We start from the raw sequence: 19,747 nt of genomic DNA on the forward strand, positions 1-19,747 counted from the left end.
TTTCCCTAATGGAATTTTTCTAAGTTGTGTCTTTCATTTGACTTGGTTGTGATGCTCAAGCAAAAGTGAAAAAGATTCCAACATTTTCCCTCTGTCTTTCCTTGTTCCCACTAACTCTCCATTCTTCTTCAAGTACTCCTAAGTCTCCCCATGCCACTCAGACAAGATGGCCCGAAATCTGGACCCCTCTTCTGGAGAGGGCAGGGCCAAGAAGGAGTGGGGTTAGGAGAGGCAGATAAAGAGGGTGAAGCAAGAGGGACAGAGGATGGAAGAAGGAACATAGAGGGAAGGAAGTGGGAAATGGAAGGGGAAAGGAGAGAGAGGGTGGGAGATTAAGAAAAATCAAGAGAAAGGGAGAGTGGGGAAAAAGAGAATGGGAGCAGGGGCAGACTGGTCCACTGGGTAACTGAGAAATTCCTGGTAAACCACTGTCAGTGACCAATTTGGGTCAGTCTGGGTTGTGTTTGGCTCTGAGAAGCTCCTTGCTTGTTCAAAGTTCAGGGAACCAAATAATTACTTCGAGCCACTAAGGAAGGCAGACATTCATAGATGAGCTCTCCTCTCTACCCTGCTGTTCAGCATCCATGCTAGGAGTTTCTGGTAATCATTTCACAGCCAGTCTGGAAAGGAAGTGAAAGAGAAGAAGAAAGTCAGAGGAAGGTGAGAGAGGGGGGAAAATGAAATAGAGTAGGGGAAAAACAGGGGAGACAGAGACTGATGGCGGGAGAGAGAGAAGGAGACTGAGAGTTAGGGAGAGAGAGACAGAGAGACAGAGAAAGAAAGGTGAGAGGCAAAGGGAAAAGGGGAGAGATAAGGTAGGGACTTTAGGGTGGCCAGCCAGACCATCTGGTTTTCAGATATTCAGTCACCTAAACAGTATTGAGAATCTTTGTGTCCAGTGTTTATCCTTACAGCTGCCTCTTCTTCAGCTCCTGCTACCTAGTGCCACAGTCTGGAAGAGGCAGCATGTTCAGAGGGGCTTGGGAGGAAAAGACTATGGTCCTGCACCAATAGGGGATTAGAGGGCCCCACAGAAATGCTCTAAGGGTGCACAAATATGGGGAAAATTGGATGCCATAAAATGGCATCTTTTCAAAGTCACATAAAGCTGCATGCCAGCAAAATGTGTGTGAAAATCACATCTCTCCAAGATGACTTCCCTGACTGAGCCCTCATTTCCCCTATTCAGCCTCCCGTCTGTGTCTACTACACAGTTGACTGGGAATCCCTTAGGGACTTTGATACCCCAGTCCCATAGAACTTATGTAAATATTCTTACACTCTTTTTTCTCTATCCCTAATCTATTTTAATGTCTGCTGCTCCCTGTAGACTATAAGCTCCTTGTGGGCAGGGATCATTTCTAACGACTCTGTTGTATTGATCTTTCCCGAGCACTTAGTTCAGTGCTCTGCACACAGTAAGCACTTTATCAGTCAATCAGTGGTATTTATTGAGTGCTTCCTGTATGGGAAGCTCTTGGGAGGGTACAGCACAACAGAGTTGGTAGACATGTTCCTGGCCCACAGCGGGCTTACAATCTAGAGATGAGTTTACAGCCGAGAGACCATTGATTGATTGATTGATTGATCGACTGATTTAAAATCACTGGAGTCTCAGGGCCTGGTTGTTTTTTTTTTTGAGTGCCCTCAATGGCCATCTTATTTAGTGGGTAAAGATGGCCATATCTTTAGCATTATCAGTGGTGACAAGGAACCAGGAAAAGTCCGATTGTCTTGACTAATGTGTGGTTTCTGGTCGTCTCAGCTTGTCTCCACTTTAAAGAGTTTCCCTTCATGTTTGAAATGTTGAAGTATCATGGCCTAGTGGAAAGAACACAGGCCTGGGAGCCAAAGGATACAGGTTCTAATCCTGGCTCTGCCACTTGTCTGCTGTGTGACCTTGGGCAAGTCACTACACTTCTCTGTGCCTCAGTTACCTCATCTGTAAAAAGGGGATTAAAGGCTGTGAGCCCTTTGTGGTTCAGGGACTGTGTCCAACCTGATGATCTCATATCTACCTGGGGCTCTGTACAGTCCCTGGCACATAGTTAACAAGTAACATAAAAAAATAGAATTATAGATAAGTATATATATACACAAGTGCTGTGGGAGTAGGTAGAAAAAGGGAGGGAGTTGGGGCCAAGCAGAGGGGAGGGGGAGCTGAGGTAAAGGGGGACTTGGCCTGGGAAGGCCTCTTGGAAGAGGTGAGCCTTCAGTAGGGCTTTGAAGTGGGGGGAAGAGTGATTGTTTGGTGGATTTGAGGAGGGAGGGCATCCAGGCCAGAGGTAGGATGTGGGCCAGGGGTCGAAGGCAGCACAGGCGAGAACGCGGCACAGTGAGAAGGTTAGCATCAGAGGAGCAGAGTGTGTGGGCTGGAATGTAGAAGGAGAGAAAGGAGGTGAGGTAGGAGGGGGCAAGGTGATGGAGAGCTTTGAAGCCAAGAGTGAGGAGTTTTTGCTTGATATGGGATTGATAGGCAACCACTGGAGATTTTTGAAGAGGGGAATGACATGCCCAGAGTGTTTCTGTAGAAGGATAATTTGGGCAGCAGAGTGAAGTATGGACTGAAGTGGGGAGTGACAGGAGATTGGGAGGTCAGAACGGAGACTGATGCAGTAATCCAGTCGCAGTAGGATCAGTGACTGAACTAATGTGGTAGCGGTTTGAATGGAGAGGAAAGGGCACATCTTGGCGATATTGTGAAGGTGAGACCAACAGGATTTGGTGACACATTGGATATGTGGGATGAATGAAAGAGCAGAATCAAGGATTACACCAAGATTGCAGTCTCGTCTGATGGGGAGGATGGTTGTGCCATCCACAGTGACAGGAAAGTCAGGACAAGGACAGGGTTTGGGAAGGAAGATATGGAGCTCTATCTTGGACATGTTGAGTTTTAGGTGACAGGAGGATATCCAAGTAAAGATGTTCTGGAGGGAGGGAGAGAGAAACAGGGGAGGGGATATAGATTTGAGTGTCATCCACATAGAGATGATAGTTGAAGCCGTGGGAGCGAATGCATTCACCAAGGGAGTGAGTGTTGATGGAGAATAAAAGTGGACCAAGAATTCTGGTATATTGCTTTGCCCTTTTCCTTAGTTTCTGGTTCTGAATGGCTCCTGGCTCTGGGATGATGGGAGAGCAGGGAGCAAGAGAAGGGAAAGAAGGATAGCATTATAATGGAAGGATGGAGAGTGGTGGCATGGCAGAGTCAGAAGAGTGGCCTGAGTGTAAATTCACTAGTGTGACCTAGGAATTGCACTGCACAATTTGGTCTGGTTGCAAGTTGGAAACACCTTCTCCAAGTGGGTGAGCCTGCCAAAACCCTCCCATGAGTCTGCTTCATCCTGTTCTTCCCCTGATCAAAGAGGAGAATCAGACTCATCGAGATTCTAATTCCTACTCCGCAACTTGTCTGCTGTGTGACCTTGGGTAAGTCACTTCACTTCTCTGTGCCTCAGTTACCTCATCTGGAAAACAGGAGTTAAGACTGTGAACCCCATGTGGGACAGAAACTGAGTCCAACACTATTTGCTTGAATCCACCCCAGTGCTTAAAACAGTATCGATCATAAGGTAAGTACTTAACAAATGTGACAATCACTGTTATTATTGTTTTCATTAGATTCTTATGGGAAAGGGCCAGAGAAAAGAGGTGCCTGTAAACCAGCACCTTCACATATGGCCATCAATCTCGAAACAATTCCTAGAGAAACTCAAAGAAGACGGGAGTCCAGTAAGAGAGGCTGAAAACTGGAGGGGTGATGGACAATTAGAGGAGGTCAGAGCAATGGATTTAGGTCCATCCATCCATCCTTTGGGCTTGTAGGAAATTCTGGGAGGACTGTTGCAGGGAGGAGCCATGGATGTCCTGGAGATGGGAAGCAAGGGAAGACAGAGCAAAAGTTGAGCAGAATGAGAGTGGTGGGGGTGGGAGGAGGGTTCTGTGGAGATGGCAGCAGGTGTGGGGATTCCCAGGTGATCCCAGAACAGGTTTATTCCTGACAGGAGAACTGGCCCTGACTGGGGAAGTTTTGGGGCCATGCTGGGTTGAGACTTTTGGGAGCCCGTGAGAACAGTCCCTGTTTCTCTCTCTCTCTCTCTCTCTCTCTCTCTCTCTCTCTCACACACACACACACACACACACACACACACACACACAGAGATTACTTGGGTCTAGACAAGAGTGTTTACCACTTGCTGCCCCTCTCCCCTGGCTCTGGGGCAACTCGCCCTCCTCGAGGGGTCAGAGAGATTAATTAATGAATCAATCCATCATATTTACTGAGAGCACAATATGTACAGAACAGAGTTGGAAGACTCTGCCCATAATGAGCTCACAGTCTAGTGGGAAATCTAGAGATCCATGGCATTTGTTTTTATAATAATAATAATGACGGCATTTGTTAAGTTCTTACTATGTGCCAGGCACTGCGCTAAGCGCTGGGGTGATGACCAAATAGATGCTCTCAACTCCACCCACCCTACTCAACTCAACGCACTCACTTTTATATCCCTTCATCGCTCTCGCACGCCTAACCCACAGCCCTGGGTCACCTGCACTGTCTGCTTCCTTCACTCTTATGCTTGAGCCGCTGAATGCTGCTGGTGGAAATGTAAACACCAGGCCAACCTTGTCCACTTTAGGTTTGTCCTTTCTTTCCTCAACTTTGCCCTCTCCTCTGCCTGGAAAAACTATTTCTCTTCCCTTATTGACATCCATGCCCATCACCCTAGTCAACTGTTCCAGACATTTAACTCCCTCTTCAGGTCCCCTGTCCCTCCTCCTCCCTCATATCTCACCCCCAACCATCTGGCCATCTAATTCTTTGGGAAAATTAACACCATCAGGACTGATCTACCCAAAATCACTCCCCTCACCCCCCCTCCTCTCAGCCCCCTCTTCTACTTTCCCATCCTTCTCAGCAATATCTTCAGAGATTTCCTCTCTTCTCTCAAGTGCCCACCCCCTCCACATGCACATCAGACCCCATTCCTGCCCACCTTATAAAAACTCTTGCCCTTTCCCTCCTCCCCTCCTTAACTTCCATCTTCAGCCACTCACTCTCCAATGGCTTCTTCCCCTCTACCTACAGACATGCCCATCCTATCTAAAAAAACCCTCCCCTGACCCCACTACCCCCTCCAGTTATCACCCCATCTCCCTCCTCTTCCTTTCCAAACTCTTGGGGCAGCAAGTCATCTACCTCGCTGCCCCAAATTCCTCTCCTCCGACTCTCTCCTGGACCTCCTCCAATCTGGCTTCCACCCCTCCACTCCACTGAAATCGCCCTCTCAAAGGTCGCCAATGATCCCCTTCATGCCAAATCAAACAGCTTCTACTCCATCCTAATCCTCCTCGACCTCTCATCTGCCTTTGACATTGTGGACTATCCCCTTATCCTCAACACATTGTACAACTTTGGCTTCACTGGCTCCATCCTCTCCTGGTTCTCCTCTTATCTCTCTGTCCATTCATTTCCAGTCTCCTTTGCAGCCTCCCCCTCCTCGTCCCACCCCTAACTGTAGGAGTTCCTCAAGGGTCATCCATGCCCATAGAAGGGTCAGTTCTTGGTCCCCTTCTATTCTCCAACTACACTCACTCCCTTGATGAACTCATTTGTTCCCATGGCTTCAACTATCATCGCTATGCAGATGACACCCAAATCTATATCTCCTCCCCTGTTCTCTCTCCCTCCCTCCAGGCTCACATCTCTGCCTTCAGGACATCCCTACCTGGATGTCCTCCTCCCCACCTAAAGTGGGGAGTGTCCTTCTACAGAAACATTCTGGGCATGTCACCCCCATCCTCAAAAATCTCCAGTGGTTGCCTGTCAACCCCCATATCAAGCAAAAACTCCTCACTATTGGCTTCCAAGTTCTCCATCACCTTGTCCCCTCCTACCTCACCTCCTTTATCTTCTTCTACATCCCAGCCCTCACACTCTGCTCCTCTGCCACTAACCTTCTCACTGTGCTTCGTTCTCGCTTGTCCTGCCGTCAACCCTTGGTCCGTGTCCTACCTCTGGCCTGGATAGTCCTCTTTCCTCAAATCTGCCAAACACATTTCCCCCCTTTCAAGGCCCTACTGAAGGCTCACCTCCTCCAAGAGGGCTTCCCAGACTAAGCCCCCTTTTCCTCAGCTCCCCCTCCCCTCCACGTTGCTTCGACTCTCTCCCTTTGCTCTCCCCCACTCCTGCCCCACAGGACATATGTATATATGTATATAACTGTAAATCTATACTTGCTTTGATGTCTGTCTCTCCCCTTCTCGACTGTAACCCCAGTGTGGACAGGGATTTTCTTTCTTTATCGTTGAATTGTACTTTCCAAGCTCTTAATATAGTACTTTGCACACAGAAACCGCTCAATAAATATGAATGAATGAATGAATGAATGAATTCTTAAGACATTAAACCCCTTTTACTGAAATGAGGCTTTACAGCAAAGCAGTGGAGAATGTTCAGTTGGAGAGCAGAAAATGGGAGAACAGAGCAATCATCATAATTTGTCTTATTTTCTCCCAAGAGTTACTTCATCCGGGTTTTTCTCATTTTAAGTAATTTCTTTAGAGTTCCATAGATTTTCTAATGGATAATAAAATGGTGATAACTCTCTGGAAATTATTTCCGTATAGCCCCTTTCCTCTTTGTAATTAGAGAGACGGATGGCATTGGTACTTTGATCTTCCTCTCCCAACTCTTTGAATTTCATTTGTCCTTCAAGTGAACAAAAATGATATTTGGTTTACTGTCCCACACTAAAAATCTCCAAATTTTGATTACACCATTAACGTTCTTTCTTTTTACGATGATATATCCCATCTACGATATTTGCCTGCTAGAATAACTTTCCTAAAAGCAAATATTTCATTTTTCATTATTGATGTGTTTTCACTGACATCCAGATAAATTAGTGATATAAGAATAACATGCAGAGAAGTGCTTCCATATTATGCAGGTTAATATTTTATCAAATTTAATGTAGAGATGATCAAAGGATCTGCTCTTCTTTTAATATGAAAATTAGCTGCATGTACTCTGTGAGCACTCTAATATTGATTGATGATGATTGATGATGGTGATGTTGAGCTTCATAATTATCCTGAAGGAAAGGTAGAAAAATTTAACTGTTGCGGACCTGAGGTTCATCACTCCCATGCTACAAAATATAGCTGTGAGCCAAAGAGTTTGGGGATCATAAAAATAATAATTATTATGTTATTTGTTAAACAATTACTATGTGTTTGGCACTGTTCTAAGCCCTGGAGTGGATACAAACAAATTGGGTCCCCATCCCATGAAGGGCTCAGTCTGAATCCTTATTTTACAGATGAGGTAACGGAGCCCCAGAGAGGTGAAGTGACTTGCCGAAGGTCACTCAGCATACAAATGGTGGAGCTGAGATTAGAACCCATGACCTTCTGACTCCCAGGGCCGGAATCTAACCAATAGACCACATTGCTTCTCATGAAGCAGGCTGAAACATAGTTAGGACCAAAATTCTCAGAGGTGAGTGCAAGGTTTTTAGTAGAGCATAAGCTCTTTGTGGGAAGGGAACATGTTGCTCCTTAATGAAATGACAATCCACTAGACCGTAAGCTCCTTGAGGACAGGGATTGTGCCTACTTTGTTGAACTCTTCCAAGTTCCTAGTACTGTGCTCTGCATGCAGTAGGCACTCAACGAATTATTATTAGTTTTAGTATTGTTAATACTGAAGATTTCTTTCTTAAAAGGCAAGCTATTTTTGAATAAACAATCTTTTTTCCCTAATCAATCAATCAATCATATTTACTGAGTGCTTACTAGGTGTATTAAGCATTTGGGAGAGTACAACATAACAGTGTAACAGATCCATTCCCTGACCAACTAACTATTCTTATCCTGATCCAATCACCTGGAATTGAAACCATCCCTAACACTTGAACAGGTAATGATAATAACAATACCAATGAAGCCCTTTCTTGCATACCAAATACTGTGCTAAGCTCTGGGATAGATACAAGATAATCAGATCAGACACACTCTCTGTATCTCTCATGGCTCACAAGCTACAAGGTGAGGAGAGTAAGCATCTTATTCCAGTTTTATAGGAAGGGACTCATTCATGGTCACACAGCAGGCCAGTAGCAAAATTGGAACTAGAATCTGTATCTTCCAATTTCCCCTCCTGTAATTTTTCCATTAGACTATTCAGCTTATCAAAATCATTACAATGGATAGCATCGATACCCCTTCTGATAGGCCAAAGATATTCTGGGTAATACAGAATACATTTTAAGTCTTTTTAATTACTGATTTTTATAGAGCCTCAATTCCTATCATTCAAGTAGCCAAAGATGAACCCTTTCAACTAATCCCTCATCCTTAAAATTTATACAGCACTTAATTCTGTTTTCACCCATATCCTGCTTTACGATATTGATCACCATTTAAATAAATTAAAATAATCAGTCTTCTCAGGCTAAGACTTTGTTCAACCATCAGAGTCTAATGGTTTCTTTTAAATACCAGCATGAAGCAAAAAACAGATTAAGGTCTTTTAATGTTGACCAGTGGAAAAATGAACCTAGTATTTCAGTGAGGACTCCTTATCTTCCCACCTAAATCCTACCCTTGCCGTGACTTCCCCATCACTGTAGACAGCACCACTGTCCCCCCTGTCTCTCAAGCCCTTAACCTCAATGTTATCCTTGACTCATCTCTCTCATTCTACCCACATGGTCAACTTGTCACCAAATCCTGTCATTTCAACTTTCACAGCACTGCTAAAATCCACTCTTTCCTCTTCAACTTCTTGCCTGAACCAAGGTGACGCTCTGTAAAATGGCACTAGGTTCAATGTGAATACAGTAAGGAAGGCACTGGGGAGTAACTGGCATTATAAATGGGTAAATTAAATCCCTAAAGAGGAGTAACGTTAAAAGGAGTTCAAGAGCACCTTGCAATGAATGTCGAACCTAATAATAAGAGATTCTTTAAAAGTATCAATAGTAGGAAGTCAGCTAGTAAATCCCTTAGGCCACAATGATGATGGCAGCAATAGTACTTATTAAGCACCTACTGTAAGCAAGAAACTGTACTAAATGTTGGGTGAAAATACAATTTGGAGAATTAGATATGGTCCTTAGCCCACAGTCAAAGAATAACTGGGGAAAAAAGGCTGATGGAAGACACATAAGGAAAGATGAAACAATAAAGTCACAAAAATAATACTGAAGATAAGGACAATGATAACACTGTTGGAAACATTATCCAACCTTGGCTTCAGTGACATTGTTCTCTGCTGGTTCTCCTATCTTTCAGGCCACTCATTCTCATTCTCAATCTCTTTGGTGTGTTCCTCCCCTGTCTTCCACCCTCTAATTGTGGAATCCCTCAAGACGCAGTTCTTGGGCCCCTTCTATTACTCCATCTACACCTACTCCCTTGGAGAACTCATTTGTTCCCATGGCTTCAACTACCAACTCTCTGCTGATGATTCCCAAATCTACATCTCCAGGCTTGATTTCTCTCCTTGTCTGCAGTCTCATTTCCTCCTGCTTGCAGGACATCTCTGCTTGGTTATCCCTCTGACACCTCAAACTTAACATGTCCAAAATAGAACTCCTCATCTTCCCAGCCAAACCCTACCCTTGTTGTGACTTCCACATCACTGTAGACAGCACCATTCATTCATTCATTCAATAGTATTTATTGAACACTTACTATGTGCAGGCAGAGCACTGTACTAAGCACTTGGAATGTACAATTCGGCAACAGATAGGGACAATCCCTGCCCATTGATGGGCTTACAGTCTAATCAGGGGAGACAGACAGACAAAAACAACAGCAATATATAGAATCAAGGGGATGTACATCTCATTAACAAAATAAATAGGGTAATAAAACATATATATATATATATATATACAAATGAGCACATTGCTGAGAGGAGGAGAAGGGGAGGAGGAACAGAGGGAAAGGGGGGGAAAAGGGGGCTTAGCTGAGGGGAGGTGAAGGGGGGCAGAGGGAGAGCAGAGGGAAAAGGGGAAGCTCAGTCTGGGAAAACCTCTTGGAGGAGGTGAGCTCTCAGTAGGGCTTTGAAGAGGGGAAGAGAGTTAGTTTGGTGGAGATGAGGAGGGAGGGCATTCCATGACAGCGGGAGGACGTGGGCCAGGGGTCGACAGTGGGATAGGCGAGAACAGGGGACGGTGAGGTGGTGTGCAGCAGAGGAGCAGAGCGTGTGGGGTGGGCAGAAGAAAGAGAGAAGGGAGGAGAGGTAGGAGGGGGCAAGGTGATGGAAAGCCTCGAAGCCTAGAGTGAGAAGTTTTTGTTTTGTGAGGAGGTTGATAGGCAACCACTGGAGGTTTTTAAGAAGGGAAGTGACATGCCCAAAGTGTTTCGGCAGGAAGATGAGCCGGGCAGAGGAATGAATAATAGACTGGAGTGGGGAGAGACAGGAGGAAGGGAGATCAGAGAGAAGGCTGACACAATAATCCAGCCGGGATATTATGAGAGCCTGTTCCAGTAGGATAGCCATTTGGGTGGAGAGGAAAGGGCGGATTTTAGCGATGTTATAAAGGTGAGACCAGCAGGTGTTGGTGACAGATTGGATGTGTGGGGTGAATGAGAGAGCCGAGTCAAGGATGACACCAAGGTTGTGGGCTTGAGAGTCGGGAAGGATGGTTGTAACATCCACGGTGATAGGGAAGTCAGGGAGAGGACAGAGCTTGGGAAGGAAGACAAGGAGCTCAGTTTTGGACATGTTGAGTTTTAGGTGGTGGGCAGACATCCAGGTAGAGACGTCCTGGAGGCAGGAGGAGATACGAGCCTGAAGGGAGGGGGAGAGGACAGAGGCAGAGATGTAGATCTGTGTGTCTGCATAGAGATGATAGTTGAAGCCATGAGAGCGAATGAGTTCACCAATGAGAGCGAACGGAAGAGGACCAAGAACTGACCCTTGAGGAACCCCTACAGTTAGTGGATGAGAGGGGAAGGAGGAGCCTGCAAAGGAGACCGAGAATGAACGGCCAAAAAGATAAGAGGTGAACCAGAAGAGGATGGAGTCAGTGAAGGCAAGGCGAGATAAGGTGTGGAGGAGAAGGGGATGGTCTACAGTGTCAAAGGCAGCTGAGAGATCAAGTTCAACATTGTCCTTGACTTATCTCTCTCATTCAACCCACATGGTAAACTTGTCACCAAAGCCTGTTGTTTCAACTTTCACAACATTGCTAAAATCCACTCTTTCCTCTCCATCCAGGCTGCTACCATGCTGATGCAACCACTTATCCTAACCCACTCTGATTACTGCATCTGCCTCCTCTTATTCATTCATTCAATCACATTAATTGAAGGCTTACTGTGTGCAGAGACTGGACTAAGCACTTGGAAAGCACAATTCAGCAACAGATAGACACAATCCCTACCCAACAATGGGCTCCTTGCTGGCCTCTCTGTCTCCTGTCTTTCCCCTGTCCAGTTCATACTTAACTCTGCTGCTCAGATTATTTTTCTACAAAAAATACATCCCGCCCATGTTTCCCCACTCTTCAAAGACCTCCAGTCATTGTGCATATATTTCCACATTAAAAAGAAACTCCTTACCATCAGCTTTAAAGCACTCAACCTCTGTGCCCCGTCCTGTCCTACCTCACTGATTTTCTACCTCAACCCAATACACTAACTTCATTCCTCTTACACCAACCTACTCACTGTACCTAGTTCTCATCTCTCTCTCTACTGACCCCTCGCCCACGGCCTCTATCTGGCCTAGAATTCCCCACCCCTTTACATCTGATAGATCACCACTCTCCTCGCCTTCAAAATTTAATTAAAATCTCATCTCCTCCAAGAGCTCTTCGCCAACTAAGCCTGCATTTCCCCGTTTCTCACTCCCTTCCACATTGGCCTAGCACTCAGACCTGCAGCCTTTATTCACTCCTCAACCCCAAAGCACTTATGTACATAACCATAATTTATTTATTTATATTAATATTTGTCTCCCCCTCTAGAATGTAACTTGTGCCCATCTCGATTTATTTTTTTCCACCCCAGAGCTTAGAATGGGTCCTGGCACAGAGTAATCACAAATATCACAATTATTATTGTTATTTATTATTAAACTTGTTGTGGGCAGGGAATGTGTCTACCAATCCTGCTATATTGAACTTTCCTAAGCACTTAGCACAGTGCTCTGTGCACAGTAAGAGCTCAATAAATGTTTGATAGATTTATAAATTCAAAAAGAATAATATGGCTTTGGCTAGAGGTTTTTTTGCTATAAAAGCTAAAATTAAAAAAACAGGTAGATAAACATATATCATGATTTTCAGAGTTTCAGGCTCCTTGCAGCTCTCAGAGGCCAACAGTCACGATCATCATAACTGCAGACACAGTGGTAGCCTTCCTAATGTTTTAAAAGTTGAGCAGGCCTCATGCTGCTGCAGCTGCTTCTTTCTGCTATGGTGTGGCAGAGCAAAGCCTCAGGGGAAGTCCTACCATATTCATTCATTCATTTATTCAATAGTATTTATTGAGCGCTTCCTATGTGCAGAGCACTGTACTGAGCCCTTGGAATATACAATTCGGCAACAGGTAGAGACAATCCCTGCCCAATGACAGGGTCACAGTCTAATCGGGGGAGACAGACAGAGAGCAAAACAGAACAAAACAAAAACAAGACAACATCATCACAATAAATAGAATCAAGGGGATGTACACCTCATTAACAAAATAAATAGGGTAATAATATATATGTAAATAAATATATATATATAGCAGAGGGTAGGGTGGGGAGGGGGAGCAGAGGGAAAAGGGGCTCAGCTGGGGTTTATTGGCTCTGCTCCTCTGCAGCCCACCTCCTCACCACCCCCCATTCTCGCCTATCCCGCCGTCGACCCCTGGGCCACATCCTCCCACTGTCCTGGAATGCCCTCCCTCCTCACCTCCACCAAACTAATTCTCTTCCCTTCTTCAAAGCCCTATTGAGAGCTCACCTCCTCCGAGAGGCCTTCCCAGACTGAGCTTCCCCTTTCCCTCTGCTGCCACTCTACCACCCCCCTTCACCTCCCCTCAGCTAAACCCTCTTCTCCCCCCTTCCCCTCCCCTCAGCACTGTGCTCGTCCGCTCATTTGCATATATTTTTATTACCCTATTTATTTTGTTAATGAGATGTACATCCCCTTGATTCTATTTATTGCTACTGTTTTTGTCTGTCTGTCTCCCCCGATTAGACTGTAAGCCCATCAATGGGAAGGGACTGTCTCTATCTGTTGCCGATTTGTACATTCCAAGCACTTAATACAGTGCTCTGCACATAGTAAGCGCTCAATAAATACTATTGAATGAATAGGGGGAGGTGAAGGAAAATTTCATGCTACTGCTGTTCTTTAGCAAGCACGTCTTTGTGAACAGAGAAGCAGTGTGGCCTGGTGAAAAGATCATGGGCCTGGAGTCAGAGGTGCTGGGTTCCAATCCCGGCTTCACTACTTGTCTGCTGTGTGACCTTGGGCAAGTTACTTCATTTCTCTGAGTCTCATCTGAAAAATGGAGCCTTTGATTGTGAGATCCACGGGGAACATAGACTGTGTGCAACTACCCCAGTGCTTAGTACAGTGCCTGGCATATATAGTAAGCACTTAAGTACTATTAATAAAAAAAGTGCAATGTACTTTATAGGTACTTAATAAATATCAATGTAATTACCAATACTGAACTGAGATGACTGTTAACAGGGAGGAAAGACAGTGCAACCTTCTTTAATCCTCTTCACAAATGGAAGGACTTCCTTCTTCCGGCCACAACTGGAAGAAAACTCTGAAAAAAACTGGCCTGTGACTAATAGTTGGTCCCAAACTGACTATGAGCCAACAGAGCAATGCTGTTAATTGAAGAAGCCCCCAGATACTGGGAAGTATTAACAGGGACATCACTTGAAAGAGTTTGGGCATTATGTTCCAAGTTTGTTAGAACCTTATTAGAGCACTGGGCCCAGTTTCAGTCACTGAATCTTAAAAAAGATGGAAAAAAAACTGGAGAGGTTCCAGAGAGAGTCCTAAAATAATTAATGGGAGGTAAAATTGGTGTTTCAGTTTGCCTAAATTAAAGAAAGATAGCAATGCCAGATTCCTTTTTGTCAGTATTTTCAATCAGTGTTTATTGAGCACTTAGCATATGCTCAGCACTCCCAAATGTTGAGTATAGTGCTCTGCACATCGTGGATTGTATGCTCCTGGAGGGCAAGAATTGTAACTATTAACTCTGTTGTACTCTCTCAAGTGCTTAGTACAGTGTTCAGCACAGAGTATGTGCTTTATCAATACCATAAAAGCACAGGCCTGGGAGTCAGAGAACCCGGGTTTTAATCCTGGCTCCACCACGTCTCTGCTGTGTGACCTTGGGCAAGTCACTCAACTTCTCTATGCCTCAGTTACCTCATATGTAAAATGGGGATTAAGACTGAGAGCCCCACGTGGGACAACCTAATTACCTAATTACCAAGAACAGTACTTGGCACATAGTAAGGGCCTAATAAATACCACCATTATTATTATTAGTCTCTGAGTCTCAGTTCCCTTACATGCAAAACAAGGATTCAATAACTGATTTCCCTCCTACTTAGATTGTGAGCCCTATGTGGGACCTGATGATCTTGTATCTACCCCAGTGCTTAGCATAATGCTTTGCATATAGTAAGTGTTTAAGAAATTCCACAGTTGTTAAACACTTGGGAGAGTACAAAGGAAGAAGACATGATCCCAGCCCTCAAGGAGTTTATCATCTAATGGGGAGAGATAAACACAAAATAATTTACAGAAAGGAGAAAAAAGAAAATTGAAAGATGAATATGAGGATAGGAAAGTCATTAAATAGCAGAATTTGTAAATCAATATGTACAAAAGTGGTGGGGGTAGTTATTGAATTAGTACTGAAGCAGTATTGTCAGCATATAACCTGACAAGAAAAATTAGTCGAGTAATATCGTAGAGGAGTTGGCATTTCAGCAGAGCTTCCAAGATGGTGAGAGCTCTAGTCAGGTTGGTTAAAAGCAGGAGGGAGTTCCAGGCAGGAAGAAGTGCATGAACAAAGACTCAGAGGTGGGAGAATCGAGAATCAGGTTCTGTCAGGTGAGCTTCGTAGTAGTAAGGATATTTATTGACTGCCCACTGGGTGCAGTGGGAGGAAGGAACTGTGCAGTTCAGTCAATTAGTGGTATTTACTAAACTTTACTCTGTGCAGAGCACTCTACTGAGTGCTTGGGAATGTACAATACAACAGAGTTGCTAGACTCAATCCCTGCCCTCAAGGAGCTTACAGTCTACAGGGGGAAACAGACATTAAAATAAACTATGTTTAGGCAAAATCGAAGAGTATAAGGACATAACTGCTGTGGGGCTGGGGTGAGTATCAAAGCACAAGCTGGACTGTAATGGGAGAAAAGAGTGGGTAAGTAAGAGAGAGAAAGAGAGCTGATGAAGGTTCTTAAAGTCAGGAGTTCCTACTTAAATTGGAGAGGCATGGATAACCATTAAAGGATTTGGAAGAGTGAAAACAGTATCCTCGTCCTCACACTGGCTCAGTTTCCAAGTTTGTTGAAAATCTAATTCTGAGTTTCCCCTCAAATAATCATTCAGTTGGTGTCCATTCTAGAGCTCTATGGGTATGTTTTCATTGGCAATCAGAGTAAACATGGACTATCCTGTGAAGTGATAAATATTTTATATGTGTGGTTTAAGTATTTACAAGCAAATCTGTCACATGCTCTATTCTACCTGCAGTTTAAACTACCTGCCTCCCACAAGAACAATCTCCTTCCTAAAGGCACACTCTCAGTATTATGATTGAAAAATGTGATATCTTTGTGTTAATTTGCATGTGATTTGCATGTCATTTAAGGAATGCACAGTTATTTCCCAAGACCCTGCTATTTTTCTCCTGAATATAACAATAACTGAGATATTTATTAGGAGCCTACTAGGCATTAAGCAGTTTAGATATAAAATAGTCAAATTAGACAGTCATTAACCCCTGTAGTTCATTATCTAAGAGGATATGTAGGTATCTCCCACCCATTTGGGAGATGAAGAAAATGAGGTTCAGAGAGGTTGACTTAAATGGAAAAAAGAACCCATGACTAGAAATCAGGAGGTCTGAATTCTACTTCCAGATATGCCACTGGTTGGCTGTGTAATAGTAATAGTATTTACTAAGCATTTATTGTTTGCAGAGGACTGCAGTAAGCACTGGGAGAGTAACCAGAAGTTGGGGGGGGTGGTAGGGGAAGGGGGAGAGTTAGGCAACATCCCTCACCCAAAAGGAACTCACAGTCTCAAAATAAAAGGGGGAAGAGAGGACAGGAGACAGACACATGAGAAGCAAGGTGACAATAAACCACTAAAGCAGCATGCAAGACAAGTTTGGAGCTGGGATTAGAACTGGAGTCTCCTGACTCCCATATTTATGCTCTTTCCAATAATCCATGCTACCTCTTACTGAGCAGTGTAGCCTATTGGAAAGAGCAAGGGCTTGGAAGTCAGAGGACCTGGGCCCGAATTCTGGCTCTTCTAGTTTCCTTGTCATCTATGCGGTTGGTTCTATATCTTGAGGCACTTGGTATTCACCTCACCCACGGCCCCACAGCATTTATCCATAATTTACGTATTCATATTAATGTGTCTCTCACCCTCCAGGCTGTAAATTCCTTGTGGGCAGGGAGCATGTCTAACACCTCTGTTTGTATTATACTCTCTCAAGTTCTTAAGACAGCGCTCTGCATAAGGTAAACACTCAATTAATAACATTGATTTATTGATTGTAAAATGGGAATTCAATACCTGTTCTCCTTCCTCCTTAGACTGTGAGCCACATGTAAACATGGGAACTGTTCTGGCCTCATTAACCTGTACCTATCCCTGGGTTTAGAACAGTGTTCAACAGTAGTAAGTGCTTAACAGATACCAAAATAGTAATATAGTATTCCCCAGTGTTTACTGAATCCAGTTGTACTGGCCCAGCCTGGAAAGTTCTACTGGTGGGATTTCTGCAAGGAATACACAGCTTTAACTGCAACACTATAATAATAATAATAAAAATGGTATTTGTTAAGCACTTACTATATGCCAAGCACTGTTCTAATCTTTTAGATTAGATTAGATTAGATTAGATTAGATTAGATTAGATTAGATTATTAATCTCTCAACTGTCGAATCCCAGCTCTGCCACTTGTCGGCTGTGTGACTGTGGGCAAGTCACTTAACTTCTCTGTGCCTCAGTTCCCTCATCTGTAAAATGGGGATTAAGACTGTGAGCCCCACGTGGGACAACCTGATTCCCCTATGTCTACCCCAGCGCTTAGAACAGTGCTCGGCACATAGTAAGCGCTTAACAAATACCAACATTATTATTCTAAGCACTGGGGTAGATACAAGGTAATCAGGTTGTCCCATGTGGGGCTCACAGTCTTAATTTCCATTTTACAGATGAGATAACTGAGGCACAGAGAAGTTAAGTGACTTGTCCAAAGTCACAAAGCTGACAAGTGGCGGAACCGGGATAAGAACCCACGGCCCCTGACTCCCAAGCCCAGGCTCTTTCACCTAAACCGTGCTGCTTCTCACTATGAGAGTTGCAATTCAAAGTAACAAATGAAAATAGATTCTGTAAATCTTGGTGACAGCTAATAAAGAAAAGAACCTAACTATCCCTCACTCATTTGTCTTTCCAGCCAAGCTTTTGGAAAAAGGTAGCAACAACGTCCTATACATTATATATTTATACCCAATACATACATTACATATTTATAGCCAATAAAATGCAAGCAATAAAAGCAGGGAGCTTAACATCTGGTACCCAATGAGTCACACTTACAAGCTGAGAAGTAATGGAAATGTAGCAGCACCTTCAAATCTGAAAAGCCATGCTAAATATCTACACATATTTGTAGATTTATATATCACTTGTCTTCTGAGAAGCTCAAAGTCTTTTATTGAGATACATACATATATATATATATATATATACATATATACTTATAAATATAGATACATAGATAGACAAGAAGCAGCATGGCTTAGCGGAAAGAGCCCGGGCTTGGGAGTCAGGGGCCGTGGGTTCTAATCCCGGTTCCGCCACCTGTCAGCTGTGTGACCTTGGGTAAGTCATTTCACTTCCCCGGGCTCAGTTCCCTCATCTGTAAAATGGGGATTTAGCCTGTGAGCCCCATGTGGAACAATCTGATTATCTTGTAGCTACCCTAGGGCTTAGAACAGAGCTTGGCACATAGTAAGCGCTTAACAAATACCATCATCATCATATCTATCTCTCTATATATGCATAGATAGATACAGATATTTACAAACACACAGCCGTGAATTCCTCCTCTCCCCCTTTCCCACTTTAAAAGAGACTTCTGAACCTCATTTGTCCCTAACAAGGATTTCTTTAGTCATTTGATAGGGAATGTCACAGTGAATCACAATTGAGAAGCAGTATTGCCTAGTGGAAAGAGCTTTGGGCCTGGGAGTCAGAGGATCTCGGTTGTAATCCCAGCTTCACCTCATGTCCGTTGTGCGACTTTTTGTAACCTGATTAGCTTATATCTACCCCAGCGCTTAATACAATGCCTGGCACATAGTGTTTAACAACCATCATTATTGTTGTTATTATTATGGGGCTCACAGTCTAAGGGGGAGGGAGAATAAATTTTTAATCCCAAAAGCAATGTCCCCTTCCATTTGGGGAATTCTTAATGAATATTATTATTAATAATAATAATAATAATTACAGTATTTGTTAAGTGCTGATTATGTGCCAGGCACTGTACTAAGCAAATTGGGTTAGACACAGTCCCTGTCCCACATGGGGCTCACAGTCTCAATCCCTACTTTATAGAGGAGGTAACTGAGTCACAGAGAAGTTCACACAGCAGATAATTGGCAGAACCTGGATTAGAAACCAGGACTTTCTAACTCCCAGGTCAGTGCTCTATTCAATATTAGTAATGCATGGAATTTTGGCCAACAGGATACACTATCCAGTGTGTATAAAACAGTTTCATGCCACAACTGTAGTGAAGACAGATTATTATTTGTGAAGGTTTGGCAACAATCCTCCCCAAACACATTCATTCCATCTTCCAAAAATTCAATTTCAGCTTCTGCTTCTAAAACGTCCAGTCGCAAGGTTTTGATTCATCACCATCCAATTCCTCTTAGAGTGTTGTATTTAGTGTTTTCCCAGAGGGTATTTATCACACTGCCCACCTAAATCTTCCTAATTCTAGTTGTTAACCATGTCCACATTTTTGACCACTTTTTGCTTAATAAATGTTGGACTGGATCTTAATAAATGTTGGACTGGATCCTAAGCTCCTTGAGGGCAGCAATCATGTCTACTAATTATTATCATGGTATTTGTTAACGGGTCAGACCCAGGCCCAGTCCCACACTGGGGTCACAGTCTGGTGGGTAGGGAGAACAGGAATTGAATCCCCATTTTATGGATAAAGGAACTGAGACCCAGAGAAGTTAAGTGACTTTCTAAAGATCACCCAGCATGTAAGTGGTAGAACCAAGACTAAAACCCACATCTCCTGACTCTCAGCTCTCTGTTCTTTCCATTAGATCATGTTACTTCTCTGTAGTGCTCTTCCAAGTGGTTAGTACATTACTCTGCACACAGTAGGTGCTCCATAAATATTATTGAATGATTGACTTTTTATTGATCGGGGCCTCTCAACTGGGTAATGATGTTCACTCAGGGTTGCCAT

General features: G+C 43.8%; 1 long non-coding RNA gene across 1 annotated transcript in view; it reads right to left on the reverse strand.

The window, feature by feature from the left end:
- Nucleotides 1-3,688: 3,688 nt before the first annotated feature.
- The window catches only part of LOC114811100, a 39,077-nt gene continuing 23,018 nt past the window's right edge, over nt 3,689-19,747 (reverse strand). Inside the window, exon 3 of the long non-coding RNA XR_003758799.2 lies at nt 3,689-3,870. This is a non-coding gene — a long non-coding RNA (uncharacterized LOC114811100). The remainder of the gene's footprint in view (nt 3,871-19,747) is intronic.

Source organism: Ornithorhynchus anatinus, chromosome 4 (assembly GCF_004115215.2).
Source record: "Ornithorhynchus anatinus isolate Pmale09 chromosome 4, mOrnAna1.pri.v4, whole genome shotgun sequence".
Taxonomy (NCBI): Eukaryota; Metazoa; Chordata; class Mammalia; order Monotremata; family Ornithorhynchidae; genus Ornithorhynchus; species Ornithorhynchus anatinus.